Source organism: Podarcis liolepis (assembly GCF_965112155.1).
Source record: "Podarcis liolepis genome assembly, chromosome: 14".
NCBI classification, from domain to species: Eukaryota; Metazoa; Chordata; class Lepidosauria; order Squamata; family Lacertidae; genus Podarcis; species Podarcis liolepis.
The window spans coordinates 43,125,320-43,138,926 of record NC_139569.1 but is presented as its reverse complement, the minus strand read 5'-3'; the positions used below and the strand labels follow the sequence as shown (position 1 = coordinate 43,138,926).

Sequence of the window (13,607 nt, the reverse complement as noted above, 5' to 3'; positions counted from 1 at the left end):
GATAGGGGAAGATTTCTTTGATGCTTACCAGACTGGCTTTTCTGGTGGTTCCAGTTTAGGAATCAAGATTGCAGCTTATGGTTACGTTCCTCTTTAACAAGCGCTTCCACATGAACCTGGAAGGATGGTGCTCTGCTATAATTAGAACTTGTGATCAAGATAATTTCTAAGATTGCCCCCAAGGAAAGGCTGGGACAGACAGGTGTGTCGTTCAGGGAGGAAGAGAGGCAGTCCCCACCCTTCAGTCTCAGTGAGTTAGGACATTAAACATTACTGTGGGTTAAACCACAGAGCCTAGGACTTGCCGATCAGAAGGTCGGCAGTTTGAATCCCTGTGACAGGGTGAACTCCCATTGCTCGATCCCTGCTCCTGCCAACCTAGCAGTTCAAAAGCACATCAAAGTGCAAGTAGATAAATAAGTACCAATCCGGCGGGAAGGTAAATGGTGTTTCCGTGCGATGCACTGGTTTGCCAGAAGCGGCTTAGTCATGCTGGCCACATGACCCGGAAGCTGTATGCCGGCTCCCTTGGCCAATGAAGCGAGATGAGCGCCACAACCCCAGAGTCTGCCACGACTGGACCTAATGGTCAGGGGTCCCTTTACCTTTACCTTTATTCCTCCAGAAGGACCCAGTTCTCTGGTTATGATGAGATAATAAAAAGTTAACAATCAAAAATTCTCTGAGGCAGGGGAAATCTACGGTGCTTTATGGGAATTTAACCTTGAATGCGTGCAAGAGTGTGTTATAACCTTACTTGTAAGTAATCTGCCCCACTCCCACTCGAGACCACTCTTCTGGGAGCTAGGAGGACTGAGATTTATCTACATGATCTAAGCTTATGGTTCCTTCTGCCCAGTGAAGGATCTGCTAAACATTCTGTTTTAAAACTCAAAGATAGGTTCCCCCATTAGGAACCACCGTCCCCCTGCAAAAACCCACAGTTGGGCAATACTTTGATATTGGGGCTAACCAGAATGTCACAAAAGAGTGAGTAAGCTTTCTGAGTTTTCCGTAACTCTTGCCAGGCAACAAACCAAGGGACTGAGGGGAAGGGAACAGCAACAAAAATTAGGCTGGATGTTGTAGGCATGAGGTCTGGATTTTGACTTACTGTAGGGGAAGAGCCATAGCTTAGCAGTCGAGCATCTGCTCTGCACACAGAAGGCGCCAGGTTCAACTCTAGAAGTGTAGAATTGGGACCCAAAGGGTCATCTAGTCCAACCCCCTACTAGCAGGAGTGCCCTGGCAGCTCCAAGTAGGGCTGGCAATTTCCCAATGTGACCTTCAGCCCGAATCATGATGGGCTCAATGAGAGCCATGCCTCGTCCTCCTGAACATCAGAGTCAACCTCGGAACTTGTGTGCCAGAATTTGGGCACATGCCTCTGAGCATATGCAGAATGTTGTTCCGCTAACCACCGGAAAATAATCCCCAGTTGCAAGGCTACAAATAGGTGGAAATGGAGGCATCCTGACCTGTTAACACAAATTGAAATAACGCGAGGAAATCAGATTCTGTTACGTGTTGCAGTAAATCTATGTTTTATTATTTTAAAAGTTTATGTTGTGGTTTATTGTTTTGATTTTGAATTACATACCGGGGGGGGGGGGAGGTACCATAATCTTTTCAGTGCTTGGGGCCTCTAAAGGCCTTAATCTGGCCCTGGACCAATGGTCAGGGATGATGGGAGTTGTTGACTACCAACATGCTGAGTTCACCAAGTTGGCTGCCCCTGGGATTCACTGTCAAGATTAGGAGCTAGGAGGCAAGGGTTCAAATCCCTTCTCAGCCAGGGAAGGTAACCAGATGACCATGGGCCATTGACCTTAACCTACCTCACAAGGTGTTTTTATATTGTTATAAGGATGAAACGGAGAGGTGGGAGGAAGCCTGTACACTCCTTGGAGCAAAAGGTGTCATGCAAATGAAGTAAATAAATATACTGCTGCATTGCAGGGTATTGGACTAGATACCTCTTTGGGTCCCTTCCAATCCTATGATTTTTCTATACAACTAAAACAAACATTAAAAAACCCATTAGGTGCACTTCCCCAGCCCATCAGGTATATAGAGGTAGCAATGTGGACACCCACACCTGCCCTGCCTTTGATGCAGCTACCAAAGGCAAAGGAGCTTGGGGAGCCAGACAAAGTTGGCCACCTCAACCTATCTCACAGAGTGAGATAGACAGGCGAACTAATGCCAGTGTACTGGAAGAAGCAAAGATCACCAGTGTCGAAGCAATGATTCTTCCACATCAACTTCATTGGACTGGTCATGTTGTGCGGATGCCTGATTATCGTCTTCCAAAGCAACTACAGTGGTACCTCAGGTTAAGAACTTAATTCGTTCCGGAGGTCTGTTCTTAACCTGACACTGTTCTTAACCTGAAGCACCACTTTAGCTAATGGGGCCTCCTGCCGCCGCCGTGCTGCCAGAGCACAATTTCTGTTCTCATCCTGAAACAAAGTTCCTAACCCAAGGTACTATTTCTGGGTTAGCGGAGTCTGTAACCTGAAGCGTCTGTAATCTGAAGCGTCCGTAACCCAAGGTACACTGTACTCTATTCCAAACTTAAAAATGGAAAGCGTAATGCTGGTGGTCAACAAAAGAGGTTCAAAGACTCTCTCCAGGCAAATCTAAAAAAAAATAGTATAAACACCGACAACTGGGAAACACTGGCCTGCGAGTGCTCCAATTGGAGAACAGCCTTTATCAAAGGTAATGTGGGTTTTGAAGATACTGGAACTCAGGACAAAAAGGAGAAACATACTAAGAGGAAGGCATATTTGGCAAACTCTCACTATGATCAACTCCCGCCCAGAAACTTATGTCCCCACTGTGGAAGGACGTGTGGATCCAGAATTGGCCTCCACAGTCACTTATGGACCATTGTTAAAACCCTGTTTATGGAAGACAATCTTACTCGGCTACAAGTGATCTCCAAAGAAGCTGTGATGATGAAATGGAGAGTGGGGAAAGATGCCTGTGCTGTGCGCATAACTGTCAACCTTTCCCTTTTCTTGCAAGGAATCCTATTCGGAATAAGGGAATTTCCCTTCAAAAAAGGGAAAAGTTGACAGCCTATGGCTGTGCGACCCACCTTCAGCTCCTTGGAGGAAAAGCTGGGGTGCAAATGCAATAGAGAAATAGACTCCTGCATTGCCTTTTTTCCAAAAAAATGCATTAGGTGCGGTTCTGGACCGGGCAGACCCCGGCCAGGCAAGGGATGCGTCGGAGTCCCAAGAACTACGAGTCCCAGAGTGCTCAGCAGCGGCGTGGAGGCTGCGCAACCGCCTTGCCTGGCTTGGCTGCAGAGAAGGAGGGAGCGCCTTGCCTGTTGACAGCCCTCTGGGGTGGGCTTTTCTCTTTTTTGGTGGGTGGGTGGGTGGGAGCGCGCGGGCGAGAGAGGAGCGCACCCTGCAAAGAAAGGCCGGCAGGCGGACGGGATAAATCGTGCGTCCGCCCAAGGAGCAGCGGGCAACGGCGCAGCAGCTGGTAAGCCTGCGGTCGTCACCCCCCCCATCCCGATCCCGACCCCCGGATCTCTCCCATCTCGGGATGCGTGCATGCATGCACGCTCGCTCGCTGCCACCCCACCCGCCCTGCCCTGAAAGGATGGAGCCGAGCATCCTTCACCAGCCAAAATCCCTTCTGCAAGGAGAGTCCGGAGATGATGGCATGGGGTACATAGCAGCCAATTCCTGGGAGCCGAGGTCCCTTGGCCCCCCCATAAAATATTTGAGGGGTCAAGAGATCTCCAAAGTTGATGGGCATTGCCATCCAAATGGTATGTGCGCCCCGCATCTTGTGATCGATTATGCGGGGCTTCCTTCCCCCCACCAATATTTTATTCAGGTTGGCACCCCTAATGGGGTGCAATGGTGCGTTCTCACCCCACCTCTCCTGGATCTGCCTGGGGGTGAAGCCACTCCTATATTTGAGCCGCGGAGGGGACAGAATGGTCCCCGCGTTGCCCGCTGCTTGCATTACACCTCCTAAAGATGTACTATGCAATGATGCTCCGTCGAGGCTCAGCCGCCTCTGTTGCCAGGCGGTGCGGGCCGTGTGTGTGGGTTGGGGGGGGACGGCGCTATGGGGAGGGGCGATGTATTGGATGTGGGGCCTTCTCGGGTCTTTTCCCAGGGGGAACCCGCCCGGGAAGCAGAGGTGGGGCATGGAGGAGCGGTTTCCAAGAATACAGCAGATCTTTGCCAAAGGGAGCCACTCGCCAGGAAATGGGCAAAGGGGCAGAGGCGAGCGGGTTCAAGACGAGCAGGACCAGGGATGCCAATCTGAATAAAATATATGGGGGGGGGGTAAGCCTCGTCCCTGCATAATCGATCGCAAGATGCAGCATGCACACACCATTTGTTGGTAATGCCCATTAACTTGGGGGAGGCAGGCCCCCTCAATTATTTTATTGGGGGTGCGCGAAGGCCCCTATGAACAGGAATCCGGATTAGAGCTTTGCCAAAGGGGACTCGGTCAGAAAAGCGCAGAGGAAATGGGTACACATACAAATAATAGTAAAAAAATGAATAATAATAGCAATAATTCTCCTCATCCCAAAGAGGTTTCACTTTGATCTTGCAGCACTGGGTTCCTTGGTGTTTGTGTGTGTTTTAGGATAATAATGGATTGCTGTTGCTATCGTGTGTGTGTGTGTTTTAAAATGCTTCTATCATGAGAAGTGGGAGTTGTCAGGTGGTCCGTGGGAGAGCAAGGGGCTGCTCAAACTCTGAACTTCCTGCCCTGACCAGGATGGGGCTGGGCTAGATGACACCTGGAGAGCCCTCTCTCTGACTCTTACGGTTCTGTGGCATGTGGTGGTTCTTTAATAGGGGTGTGTGCACTTAAGATATTTATAAAGCCCTTTGCTAGTGGTCCTCGATAAACGGCTCACATAGAAATGCTAAAACAGTAGGCACCTGTTTAAAATAAAATAAAAATAGCAGACACAAGCTACAAAGGACAGGGTGGGGGCTTTAAAAAAAATCTCTCTTTCTCCTCTGCTCAGGGCAAGATGGTTCTTGAGTGGGCTCTCTGGTGGCGTGGGAGTGGCAGAACTAGATGATGGAAAAAGGCTGTTCTGCCTCTTCTTTCCCCTCCCCCTTTAAGCATTTTAAGGTGCCCTAGGGATGCTGGTGGCGCTGTGGGTTAAACCACAGAGCCTAGGACTTGCTGATCAGAAGGTCGGCGGTTTGAATCCCCACAACGGCGTGAGCTCCTGTTGCTCGGTCCCTGCTCCTGCCAACCTAGAGGTTCAAAAGCACGTTGAAGTGCAAGTAGATAAATAGGTACCACTCCGGCGGGAAGGTAAACGGCATTTCCGTGTGCTGCTCTGGTTCGCCAGAAGCGGCTTAGTCATGCTGGCCACATGACCCAGAAGCTGTACGCCAGCTCCCTCGGCCAATAAAGCAAGATGAGAGCCACAACCCCAGAGTCAGTCACGACTGGACCTAATGGTCAGGGGTCCCTTTACCTTTACCTAGGATTCTTTAGGTGGGTTTTTAGAAAGCTGCCTTATACTGAGTCAGACCACTGGTCCATCTAGTTCAGTATTGTCTTCACTGACTGGCAGCTGCTCTCCAGGGTTTCAGGCTGTGAAAAATTCCCAGCCCTTATTTGGAGAGGATGGAACCTGGGACCTCATTCCTGCAAAGCAAACTAGATGAATTTATTGACCCTTGGGGTCCATTCCAACTCTACAATTCTGTGATTCAAACTGAGCTGCAGCCCCCTCCCCAGCTGCTGCAAGAGATGAACCCTGTGTGTGTTTCCTCAGAAGTAAAATCCCATTTTTCTGAATGGCGCTTACACACCCTAGTCAGTGTGTTTGGAATTTCAACCTAGCATAGTTAACCTTTCAGAATTGCCTTGATTCTCCCCAGCGCCGCAGATGTAATAAATAAGAAGAAAGGGAGGTGGTTGTGCTATTTAGTTCCGAATGGGTGGGGCACTGAAAAGAAGAGCAATTTAAAATATTACTTTTAGTGTCCTGTATTTTTTTATTTTTATAGATTTGACAGGGTTTTTTCAATAAGATAAATGCATAACATAAAACAGTACCTGGAGACAGGATGGTGCATTAAGTAAAAAATACGAACGAATAAATAAAATAGGTTCTTGTATGCTAGCAGATAAAATGCACAGATTCTTTCCGCGAATATTTCACAGTGCTCCTCATACTGTGGGTGGATTTGCATTTTCTTGCGCCAACACGTGATAGAAAGACCCTATTTTCCAACAAAAATGACTGCAGGGTTGCCGACCCTTTCCCCTTAATATGCATTTTTTAAAATGCAACAATAACAACAACAACCAGATAACATCCTTAAGATAGTTCATTTAAAAAAGAGAGATTAAAATGGACCCAGCTGCCCGAGTCAAACAGCTTTTCTCCCGCATTATCTTTGACTGAGCATCCCCTGCAGAGGACCTCCGTATAATCCAGCTGTGGTTGTGTAATCAGCAGAGGCTAAGACCAAGGAGAGTGCATCTTGCCAAATGCTCATGCCAAAAGAAGCACAATAAGGAAAAAATTACAACAAACCATTTCACATCTTTGCTTCAGGACAAAGCAAGAAGCTTTAAGGATCGTCAGCCACTGTACCCAAGAGCTAAATCTCCTTTCTCTCTCTTTCCCCACAAACCCTAAACATGGCAACCAGCTGGATCCTGAGAATGGAACTGTCAAGCAGGGGTGGTGAGCCTCAGACCTGGGGGTCGTGGCCCCCCAGGCATCTCTGCCTGGCCCTCGGGACTCTGCTGATCCCATGCTGCCCCTCCCTCCCAGGTCACACCCAGCACAGATCCTGCTCCCCGCCTTCCTCTAGTGATTTTTACTTGGCTGAAATGTGTCCTTTTGGACTCACAGCTGTCCATGGAGGCACAGGTCAAATCTGTATCCAGGGCAGCTGTTTACCAGCTCCATCTGGTACGTAGGCTGAGACCCTATCTGCCCACAGACTGTCTCACCAGAGTGGTGCATGCTCTGGTTATCTCCTGCTTGGACTATTGCAATGCGCTCTATGTGGGGCTACCTTTGAAGGTGACCCGGAAACTACAACTAATCCAGAATGTGGCAGCTAGACTGGTGACTGGGGGCGGCCGCCGAGACCATATAACACCGGTCTTGAAAGACCTACATTGGCTCCCAGTACGTTTCCGAGCACAATTCAAAGTGTTGGTGCTGACCTTTAAAGCCCTAAATGGCCTCGGTCCAGTATATCTGAAGGAGCGTCTCCACCCCCATCGTTCTGCCCGGATACTGAGGTCCAGCTCCAAGGGCATTCTGGCGGTTCCCTCACTGCGAGAGGCCAAGTTACAGGGAACCAGGCAGAGGGCCTTCTCGGTAGTGGCGCCCTCCCTGTGGAACGCCCTCCCATCAGATGTCAAAGCGATAAACAACTACCTGACATTCAGAAGACATCTGAAGGCAGCACTGTTCAGGGAAGTTTTTAATATGTGACATTTTAGTGTATTTTTCATCTTTGTTGGAAGCCGCCCAGAGTGGCTGGGGAAACCCAGCCAGATGGGCGGGGTACAAATAATAAATTATTATCATTATTATTATCCTTGAACTGTGACAATTCCTCTCGTTTGCCTGGGCATAGGATGGAAAGTGGTTGTGTGTTTGCCAACCCCAGCCTTTGCTGCACTTGCCACTGGCTTGCGCCCCCCCGGATAGGGGCTTCCCCACCGCTGCTGCTGAGCCTTACCTAACAAAAACCCCTTTTTCTTGAGAAGTGATGCACAGGTGAGATGAGATGAGTGCTAAGTAGTGCTGAATAAGCTTCGTTCTACATGCTTTGAAGCTGTAGTCCAGGGGTCAGCAAACTTACCGCGCCTCAGGCCGGTGTCTCCAGCGCCGATCGCGCGGCAGGCTGGAGGGCGGGGGTGCGCACACACTATTTCTGACGCTCTTCCGGATCAGAGGAGCACCGGAAATAGCTTGTGCGCATGTGCATGGGCCTCCTCCGACCCTGATGTGCACCAGAAATAATGCTTGCGCATGCACAAATAACACTTGCGCATGAGCACAAACTATTTCTGGTGCTCCTCCGGTAAGAGCGGGCAGCGGGGGTCGCTGCGGGCCGGATAAACAAGTCCCTTGGGCCCTATCCGGCCCGCGGGCCCTAGTTTGGGGACCCCTGCTGTATTCGCATTTCAGATCCCAGCTAGCAGAGACTGGGACATCAGCCCTATGGGAGTAAGCTGGGATAGCTCAATCCATAGAGCATGAGACTCTTGATCTCAGGGATGTGGGTCCAAGCCCCGTGTTGGGCAAAAGATTCCTGCATTGCAGGGGGTTGGAATAGATAATTCTTGCGGTCTCTTCCAACTCTATGATTCTACAAGAAGCCCTGAAGAGATGCTGCCCTTCAGAATATACATGACTTCCTATCAATGAGGAACTTGACTCAATATGTAGGCTCCTCCAAATAATCCCGTTTACTGAGTGTTTGTCCTGATTTTCTGGCCCAAAGCTTACAGAATCATAGAATTGCAGAGTTGGAAGGGACCGGCCTAGGACCCATGTACATACAGGACTGCCTCTCCTGGTATGCCCCACGGAGGACCTTAAGGTCCACAAATGACAACATTTTGGAGGTAGCAGGTCGTAAGGTGATTAGATTGGTCGCAACTAGGGCCAGGGCCTTTTCAGTACTGGCCCCGACTTGGTGGAACGCTCTTTCACAAGAGACTAGGGCCCTGCAGGACTTGACATCTTTCTGCAGGGTCTGCAAGACAGAGCTGTTCCGCCTGGCCTTTGGCTTGGACTCAGTCTGACCATGATGTTTCCCTCCCCTTATGATTTTGATTATGGGCTATTTTTAAAATGAGACTGCATTTTAAATTGCATTTTAACCTGTATTTTAAATTGGTTTTTTTCCCTATTATGTTTTTACTGTAATGTTATTGGTGTTAGCCACCCTGAGCCCAGCTCTGGCCGGGGAGGGCAGGGTATAAATAAAATTTATTATCATCATCATCATCATCTAGTCTACCCTCCCGCAATGCAGGAATATGCAGCTGTCCCATACGGGGATTGAACCTGCAACCTTGGCGTTATGAGCACCACACTCTAACCAACTGAGCTATCCGCCCCCTCTGCGGAGCTTAGACTATATCTGGTCTTTGTTGAGCATTTGTTCTGATTTGCTGGTGGGGAGGTTATACAATAATGAGCACTCAAGCAGACTTGCCTCTGGGGTGTTTATGTGCCTTGCTGTTCATCATGTGTTCGTCCTGAGCTCTCCGCTGTATTTTCCTAAGAGCGAAAACACTGGGTGTGTTGCAACACAGCACTTTCATCTACTTCAGTTGCGCAAATCTAAATTTCCGGTTTGCGCTTGGATCTCTCTCATGAAATGCTGGCGGGCTGGAGGTGACCTAAGTCAGTTCCACATATTGCCAGGTGATGTTCGGAGAGCCTTTTAGCACCGCTTTTGGCACAGAGCAGAACATCATGTGCCAGACTTTTCATTATGTATTAAGATCTGGAACTGGCTGGAAGGCAGATTTATATTTCCAGCTCATGAGCGATGTGTCTTTGAGAGCACCTTTAATACATGACCTCTTTTGGACGTGCATCTTCCATTATCCGACCTGCTTCTTTCTTCTTTTTCTTCTTTGGCGATCACTCATAGCCGAGTAAGATTGTCTTCCATAAACACAGTTTTAGCAGTGAGTCTGTAAGTGACTGTAGAGGTCAATTCTGGATCCACACGTCCTTCTACAGTGGGGACATTGGTTTCCGGGCAGGAGTTGATCATAGTGAGAGTTTGCCAAGAGTGCCTTCCTCTTAGCATGTTTCTCCCTTTCATCCTGAGTTTAAGCGTCTTCAAAGCCCACAACACCTTTGGTAAAGGCTGTTCTCCAACTGGAGCGCTCGCAGGCCAGTGTTTCCCAGTTGTCAGTGTTTATACTACATTTTTTAAAGATTTGCCTTGGGAGAGTCTTTGAACCTCTTTTGTTGACCACCAGCATTACACTTTCCATTTTTAAGTTCAGAATAGAGTAGTTGCTGTGGAAGACTATAATCAGGCATCCGCACAACATGACCAGTCCAACGAAGTTGATGTTGAAGAATCATCGCTTCAACACTGGTGCTTCTTCCAGTATACTGGCATTAGTTCGCCTGTCTTCCCAAGTGATGTGTAAATTTTTTCGGAGACACCGTTGATGGAATCTTTCGAGGAGTTGGAGATGTAGGCATGGTGCCTGTGTCAACAGTCATTGTCCTAGTTAGAGACTGTGATGGGGGGTTTCTTCTTTCCAGTAGCACCTTATAGACCAACTAAGTTTGTTATTGGTATGAGCTCTCATACCATTTTTTTTTTTATTTTGTTTCGACTAGGGCAGAGCAACACGGCTACCTACCCGTAACCGGTCCAACAAAGTTGATGTTGAAGAATCATCGCTTCAACACTGGTGATCTTTGTTTCTTCCAGTACACTGGCATTAGTTTGCCTGTCTTCCCAGGTACGTGTAAATTTTTTTCAGAGACACTGTTGATGGAATCTTTTGAGGAGTTGGAGATGGTGTTTATAAGTGGTCCACGTTTCACAAATAGCTTTCTCCCGATTGAAGTGCAGAGTGTTTGAGGACCGGGACATTTTCAGGGAAACCAAAATGCTTGTTTACAAAGCATTACTGTACCCCACATGCTATCTTTAGAGTGTACAGGCAATGGCCGATTAATACGCACCCGCAAGATGCATGACCATGCACTCGCACACAGATCCAAACCTGAAAGGGAAGGAAAATGTGACAAAAAATAATTTTAAAAAGTGCAGAACTGGGATGGGGCTGTGTGGAATGGGGTGGGTCATGCTTTTATGCGCTCCACTGATGTGCGGGGGCCTGAAACGGAACCCCTTCACAAAATTGTAATCAACTGTATTTGTGCATAAGTAGCCACGAAGAGACGCGGGTGGCGCTGTGGGTTAAACCACAGAGCCTAGGACTTGCCGATCAGAAGGTTGGCGGTTCGAATCCCCGCGACGGGGTGAGCTCCCGTTGCTCAGTCCCTGCTCCTGCCAACCTAGCAGTTCTAAAGCACGTCAAAGTGCAAGTAGATAAATAGGTACTGCTCTGGCGGGAAGGTAAACGGCGTTTCCGCGCGCTGTTCTGGTTCGCCAGAAGCGGCTTAGTCATGCTGTCCACATGACCCAGAAGCTGTATGGCGGCTCCCTCAGCCAATAAAGCGAGATGAGTGCCGCAACCCCAGAGTCGGTCACGACTGGACCTAATGGTCAGGGGTCCCTTTACCTTTACGTTTAGCCACGATGGATGCAGGTGGGCATGGTGAATCATTTGTCAGACTTGTACAGTGGTACTTCGGGATGTGAACGGGATCTTTTCCGGAACCCTGTTTGCATCCTGAATAGAACGTAAGACGCGACTGCACGTCTGCACGTGCCGCTTCCAAGCATGTGCGGGATATCATTTTGGCCTTCTGTGCATGCGCATGCGTGAGCAGCGAAACCCAGAAGTAATGCGCTCCGTTACTTCCGGGTCGCCGCGGAGCGCAACCTGAAAATACTTATCCTGAAGCATATTTATTCCGAGGTATGACTGTACCTGGGAGACCAGGGCTCAAATCTCCCCTTGGCCATGAAACTCACTGGGTGACCTTGGGCCAGTCACTGACTCTCAGCCCTACCTACCGTTGTTGTGGGGGTTAAACGAGGAAGGGGAGAACCAGGTATGCCCCCTTGAGCTCCTTGGAGAAAAAGTTGGGATATAAACGGAATAAAGCAATAAATAAAACACAGTGCTGCCTGATCCCTGAGATTATGGGGGAAATCTCTGTTGACGGTCCCCCGTGGCTCAGAGTAGCTATTAGATAAGCCGTGCATTCAGTGTTGTGGCCCAAGGGTGGATCTACACACGGCGGTGGGGGGATCGCTATAAATAAGTTGGAAATTAAATTGTTATATAATAATAATAATAATAATAATAATAATAATAATAATAATAATAATTTTATTTATACCCCACCCTTCCCAGCCAAGACCAGGCTCAGGATGGCTAGCAACCAATAATAAAAACAAGTTGATTGAAATACAACTTAAAAAACAAGTTTAAAATACGACATTAAAACATTAAGATGCAGCCTCATCACAGGAGAAGAAAGGAAAAAAGAAAGAGGGGGAGGGAATCAAATTGATTCTAAGCCAAAGGCCAGCCGGAACAATTCTGTCTTACAGGCCCTGTGGAAAGAGATCAGATCCTGCAGGGCCCTGGTCTCATGAGGCAGAGCGTTCCACCAGGCCGGAGCCAGTGTTGAAAAGGCCCTGGCTCTGGTTGAGGCTAATCTAACTTCCTTAGGGCCCGGGACCTGTAGGGTGTTGCTATTTATGGACCTTGAGGCTCTCCGTGGGGCATACCGGGAGAGGCGGTCCCGTAGATACGAGGGTCCTAGGCTGTGAAGGGCTTTAAAGGTCAAAACCAGCACCTTAAATCTGACCCTGTACTCCACCGGGAGCCAGTGCAGTTTGAAAAGCACTGGGTGAATATGCTCCCATGGCAGAGACCCCGTGAGGAGCCTCGCTGCAGCATTCTGCACCCGCTGGAGTTTCTGGGACAGCTTCAAGGGCAGCCCCACGTAGAGCGAATTACAGAAGTCAAGCCTGGAGGTGACCGTCGCATGGATCACTGTGGCCAGGTTGGGGCGGGAAAGGTAAGGGACCAACTGCTTGATGTGGCGAAGGTCGAAAAATGTTGCCAAAAGGGGGAAAAAACACTAGGTAAAAATTGCAAAGAAGTTTCTTTTCCTCTCTGGCACCATCTGGTGTTACATGTTTATAATGCATTCAAGGCATTGTGTTTGTTTGTTTTTTACTAATCTAGCTGAGTCCCTAGTCTGTGGAAATCCCTCCCAACCGAGATTTGACAGGCACCCTCCTTGCTAAACTTCTGGTGCATGACAAAGACTTTCTTATTCCAGCAGGCACTTCCATGTAGTGTTGGATCTGATGATGTCTTATTGGTTTATTCTCTGCATTTTTGTGTACAGTGCTTAGAAATGCTAATAATTGAAAGGTTTATAAATACCTTAAATCAATAAATGAAATAAAAATGAGTGTTGTGATAAAGTATTCACTGTGGGACAGGATACCTGCCAGTCTTGGCAGCAGCATCAAGCATTATTGAATAACTAATAAAGTGGTTTTTCTGCTTTTATGAAAACATCCATCACTGGATTTTCTAGATGTCGTTCAGAGGATAAAAGCTATTTTTAGGCATTTTAATCCTCAAGTTGCAGTCGATCAGCAAGTGTTTGGGGCTTCCAGTTCTTTAGCCACAGCACTAAGAAAAAGCACACACCCCCTCTTCTAAATTAGGCTGCTGAAATGTGCACACAGCATACATGTAAGGTACATGCCTTCCCCCAGACAATTCTGGGGATTGTAGTTTGTTAAGGGTGCTGGGAGTTATAGTTTTGTGGAGGGTAGACTACTGTTTCCAGAAATCTGAATTAGAGCAGACTTTAATCCCTGGAAGACCTGAATGATGTTTGCTGTGATTCAGCGGTAAAGATCAGGTTTTCCCCATGGAAAAGCAGCTGGACAATGGAAGTCTGGCTGAGT

General features: G+C 48.3%; 1 protein-coding gene across 4 annotated transcripts in view; it reads left to right on the top strand.

Annotated features, from left to right (window-relative positions):
* Positions 1–3,295: 3,295 nt before the first annotated feature.
* The window catches only part of LOC310693600 (tropomodulin-2), a 59,675-nt gene continuing 49,363 nt past the window's right edge, over positions 3,296–13,607 (top strand). For all 4 annotated transcript variants that reach the window (XM_083475977.1, XM_083475975.1, XM_083475974.1 and 1 more), the window contains exon 1: positions 3,296–3,501. The gene's annotated coding sequence lies outside the window, so the exon portion shown is untranslated. The remainder of the gene's footprint in view (positions 3,502–13,607) is intronic.